Source organism: Vollenhovia emeryi, unplaced genomic scaffold (genome assembly GCF_000949405.1).
Source record: "Vollenhovia emeryi isolate VEMERY1.0 unplaced genomic scaffold, V.emery_V1.0 DF939150.1, whole genome shotgun sequence".
Lineage (NCBI taxonomy): Eukaryota > Metazoa > Arthropoda > Insecta > Hymenoptera > Formicidae > Vollenhovia > Vollenhovia emeryi.
The window spans coordinates 1,860,602-1,866,601 of NW_011967216.1; positions in this window are offsets into that span (position 1 = coordinate 1,860,602).

Sequence of the window (6,000 nt, forward strand, 5' to 3'; positions counted from 1 at the left end):
CAATGTTCATCACATGCGTTTCTAGCAAGTGAAACATTTAAGTCATGCTTTTTTATTAATTTCTTAAATACATTATTTTACTAAATGTACCTGCATATTTTTTTCAACGTATTTTTAATAAGTTTATAAATAATGTCAATAAAATAATGGGGTATTAATGTCGTTTCTGTCATACAGTAAATACTGAATTGAAATATGTTGCATTATTATCGTGGCATGAGTCTCGTTTTCTCTTCTGGACATTTATATTTTCTGACAAACAGCTGACCGACTTTCGCCAATCGCTGTACTCGCTGACAAATCGTTCCACCGATTCTTCGATGTGCGTAAGTGAAAATATCATTGTGCTCCACCATTTTGCTATTCTTAAGTATACACACGGGCATTTTTCAATGGCGGAAACACCCACGCACAGCGAATAACTCACGTTCATTTTGCATCTTCGTTATTTATGATGTCGTGAATATTTATATATATGACATATTGTCACAGCGCACTTTTTCCGTCGCGTTGCAAACCTGACAAATCCGTCAACCTCCCTGTCTTGTGTGTTTCCAATATATTACCATTACTTTGATGTCCAGATAATTATTTTATGTGTCTATGTGTGTTTTGAGAATAAAGAACTATTTTATCTATCGAATATTAACACATTTATTTCAATTTGATTTTTGTATCTGAGGATGTTTCAACGAAATGCAACGATTCATCATTGTTTCCCTTTATTTAAATTTATCGAGATCTACTTAAACATTCTCACTTATCTGCTATAATATTCGATTTCTATAATGTTAGAAATAAAATTTCGCGTTCGCCAAAGAATATGATAAAGAATACGTCGTATCCGTTTACGTTTCTAAAGCTTGAATCGAGGAAATCCCGACGGATCTCTAATTTGGCCTAAGAAACCGTGGAACAAAAGGTAAGGGAATCGGAAACCCTTTGAAGAGAGCTGCCGCGTGTCGCGAAGAATTAATATCCGAAAAGCGGGTATCCGCGAGCAGTTCCGCAGCCCCGCGAATCGGGACGCGCAGAACAATCGTGAATATCATTCGTGCCTTCCGAGATGGGGAGAAGGTATTCTCGCTCTTTTAATCTCACGACATTCGCACTGGCTGTCTCCGCGCGAAACAAATCACTCTGGTATACGTTCGCTTATAACTCGATATCTGGGTACACATACAATACAGAGCACGGTCTCATTGTGAATGAAATATAGCGGGCAGAAACGTAAGAGGAGCGCGTACACATTCGAGTGATAAGACCCGGCATAGTTAATCCGTAAAATACGTTTCCGTATCCCGACAGACGTCGGGTACTAATCTAGAAATTATGTTCTTCTATCTAACAGAGCGGTATCAAATTTTGTCAAAGGAATTCTATGTTAAACATTTGTGCAAAAGAAAATTCCTACGGCAAAATGAACTTAAAGAAAGTACTTTGATCGTTTACCTCTTTCCTCTTACAAATGTAAGTCTTTGCCGTGAAAAAAAATTAGGATTAGCGAGTAGATTTTTAGCAGCGCCAATCGAGGGATAAACCGCTGACCAAAATCAGGTTTCACACCAATGCCTACTAATTTCCAATGGAAATTACTTTATCTTATTATCTTATTTTATCTGTATGTTGCCCCAGCAAGGCCTAATGCCCAAAAAAGGCCTAGTATTGCCCAGTAATGCCGCAAATCTGTACACCACAATGCCCTCAGCGGTTTGCCCCTCGGCGTCAATTAGTAACATTTTAAATAAAAGTTAGTGTCTTATTAGAAACTTGGTGGCTAATTGCTGTGTCGCTATAATTTTGTATTACGCCGATAATTGACGACCAAACCAGACGAATGAGAACAAAAGTTGAATGCTGATCCGTATTATCCACCGACTATGTACCCACGAAACTAATGGCAGAGTTTTGTATCTGTAGTATTATCCAGCAGCCTAACACTACCGATTCGCCATAAGTAAAACGAGATTAATTATTCCAGTTTCCAGTTGCATGGAGTATCGGCCGAACTTGATGCACGCAGCACAATCGCATGGTTATACGATTAGGGAAATCGAATTATTATATCCGGATGCAAAGAGCGCGCGCGAGAAACTAAACATCGACGAGCATCGAGCCAAGATGAAATCAGTGTACACTAGTTTGGCAGCTTGGCTGTATTAATCCAGGATCGCCGAATGGCTTTGTAAAGGGAAAACCTTAGGCCCCTGGCTAATTCAAGCGCGGCGAATCACAATGCGAATAATAGCGATATCGGTTACGCGATGTTTAAATAACGTCCGGAGCCGCGGGGCGGAACAATAAACGGCTAACATTTGTTCCCTCCCACATGTTAAGCTCGCCTAAAATATTTCGCACCGGCCCATACGACGTGGGATCCCGGTGTGTGCGGCTAAATGGCACTCAATCCAGGGTAAGAACCAGCCAGCCGTGCTTCTCCCACGACAAGTCCACGCGGCATTCCGGCGCGTTACAAATGACCAGTGCGCGGGCTTATAATTGGTACGTGTCGAACCAATACCTGGATACTCGGGATACCGTGACTCTAGGAATGTTTGCTTTTGGCCGGCATCGCCGCCACCGCCGCCCGCCGCCCCCGCTCGGCTGGTCGACTGGTCCCGCAGCTTCTTGGTCCGCTGCAGCGCTGCAGCGGCATTAATTACTACCCGCGCATCCTTCCTCCCCCGGTCGCACACCCGCGTCCACCCCCTTAGCGGCCACCCGCCCGCCCAACTATGTCTCCCGATGCGGCCACCGCTGACAAGGTGGCATTCTGAGCAAACGCCTCTCGTTGGGGAATCATGCAGTTATGAGCATAATGCGAGCGCAGTTATGGATTTGATTATACGCTTCGCGATAATAATGTTGTTGTAATGCAAATGTGCGGGCGCGTGCACATTTATGTATTTACTTGAAATATTCAGGAAAATCTGACGAGACATTGTAAAAAGTTCAAGTGGAGTGTACAGCAGCTTCATTTTTGACGATAGGAGCCATGGATGCCCGGCAAAAATCAAAATATCTTAATATATATACATACGTCACAATCGTGTAATATTTAATTATATCCAATTCTAAAATCATCAGATCTTCAGAGGTCTGACACTTTTATTGAATATTTAATGTTGTTATCTATTGAGATCGAATTATGTTTTCTTTGAAACATTTAATTATAGATTTAGATCTCAATAGATAGCGTCGAACATTCAAGGAAGATGTCAAATCTCTTCTAATTATGTTTTCTTAGGATATTTAATTATAGAGTTAGTATAGATTTAGATCTCAATCTCAATCTCAATAGATAACGTCGAACATTCAAGGAAAGTGTCAAATCTCTGAGATCAAAGATCTAATTATGTTTTCTTAGGGCATTTAATTATAGATTTACTCTCGAAAGTTTTTGGAGTGAAATACTCGCTCTATTCGAGTAAAGATTTGCTCCAATAGAGTGAATATTTCACTCCATGGTTCTATTTTCACTCCAAAAACTTTAGAGAGTAGTATAGATTTAGACCACAATAGATAACGTCGGACATTCAAGGAAAGTATTAAATCTCTGAGGATCTCATGATTTTTAGAATTGGATCTCATAAGACATAATTAGGTATTACATGATTGAGACATATTTAAGATTTTTTCCATTATTCCCGGGTGCTGTAAAAGATTTTGCAATCGAACGTAACGCAAAAACTACATAACTGTTCGTAGGAGAAAAACGAAGTTTATATATTTTTTTAATAAACTTTGATAGACAATTTATTGCTAATGTTCAATGTAGATTCCACCGCCGAGTCGTCCGTAAGGCAGCAAGTTCGCTCTACGCTCTTGCTTCGATCTTTATGTACTTCCTCGAGGAAACTCCTGTAGGCGCGTCTACGATAGAGTCCTAAAGTCGCACGGTTCAATAATTATGAGACGGCGGTGGGTTCCAACAATGTAGAAAAAAATCGGCCGTGTCACATGGCGAGGCGATACACGACGATCGGCGGTAGGTTTTATCGTCGCGCGATATGTAACGTGAAATCGATTGGGCGAGAGGTTGTTTTTTCCAAGCGCGTATGGACCGCGCTGTACATCCGATGAACAAACGGCACGTAAAGACGAATTTACGCACTTTGGCGCGAACGGACGTTCCTGACGAATCAATCGCCGCGAAGTGGACTGAATCGCGTTGTTCAAGTTAACCCTTTCTTCAGTCGACACGAACGTAATAAGCAACGTTCCGACTCACGCCTATCTTTACCAATGCAGACAAACTTTAATCTCGGTTCAACTTACTTCTTATCTTTTTCTAATTTTCTAAGAACGAGAAGAAAAAGATAAAGAGTTAGTTAAAGAAGAGGTTCAAGTTAATCTGCATTGATAGAGAAGTAAACGTTAGCATTTTAAGTTAATTTAACAAGCTTAGATATCGCGCAAGTTACTTAATTAACCTTTTAAGCTGTAATACTGCAAATGTCGTTATAGCTACATTTAAGCGCCCCTATGATATCGCAGTATCAGTTTTAGCACCTAACTGATATCCAGCTCGGCCTTTCCAATTGTACACGCATGCATTCGCGTGTCAGGTGCGCTCGTGGTTGTGAGGAGGTGTTTGCTCATAGCCTGCGGCCGTCGTCGGGTTACCTTCGGGTTCCTCCTGAAATTCCTCCCCGGTGGTCACGGCGCAGTTCTGGTTACCAGACCCGACCGACCACGGACTGACATCGTTCGATTGCACGACGCGCATACACGCGCACCTTACACGCGCGTAATGGATACTAACCGCGCGCGATTATGCCTCGGCACGAAGCGCATCCTTAATACCACCGGTTCGCGAAAGGGGGTTGGAACGCGGCCGCGTCCCCCGAGAAAACAAGTTCGAATGGAGGCCACCGTTATCTCGGGCAGAGTTTTATGATGCAACTTATTGACACGTCCGGTGTTTACTTAAACTTTATAATGGACTCGTTACCGTCAGGAGCGAGAAACTCTTAGCGCCATCAGATTTCGAGGAAGGATTTTCCGCGGCGTACATTAAAATGAAAAGAAGAATTCCATCGGCGTCGAAGGAATCCGTGTTAGCAATTATTTCTAGCTTTGGTAAAACATCACGTATGGGAGGTTCATTTCGGACGAGCAGACCTTGATCGTGGGAATGAAAAATCGTACGAATAGATACTGCGCTTGGAAGGAAGATTAAATATATTCTTGTAGAAGATCCGCGCGCGCTCGCGCAATAAAATTCATATTAACTTCGGCCCGCGTAATTTTCTTATTATACATCTACTTCATTCTACCCCCATCAGGGTATGATATAATACAAGGATGTGATATTTCAGGTTGTATTATGCATGATCCTCGAGGGAGATTAAAATCGAATTGCGCGCGTGCGAGAGAATTGAAACAAAATCATACGCGTCTCGTGACCGAAAAGCTAATCTCTTTGACGCTAAGTATTTTGGCGCAATGCGCTCGTAGCGCGTTCTCAAATGCCGTAAATCATTCGAGGCACTCACGGCACACAATGCGAATAAATTTGCCAAATATGTCGAATAATTTCGCTCGTCCTATTTTCTCGAAATTAAATCGGATCGAATCGTGTGCGCTCTCTTCAAATATTCCACGTCAACACACACAATAAAACCTTTCAAAACTTGGTATTTGATTTGTAAGCAGTAGTTGTTTAGTTCAAAGAATATTGAATAGAATCCTTCACAACGTTCGATATTGCGTCCTTTTATTAATATTTAAGATTAATATTCATTTCTGCTCTCTCATTCGTTGTTGCAAGCAACGTAAACGAAAATTTAAATTAAACAAAATAGATAAAGTATTTATTTCACATTTAAAAAATTACGTTTCACGATAGCGCTTTGTGTTATCTCTTTGATTTCTGCTTTTAATCTCGGCACATATACTTTTTAGATTCTAAAATGTAGGTATTAAAATTTAGATTTCCAGGTCAAAAATACGATATACACGCTGGAAAATCTGCATACATTTTGCAGATATATATTT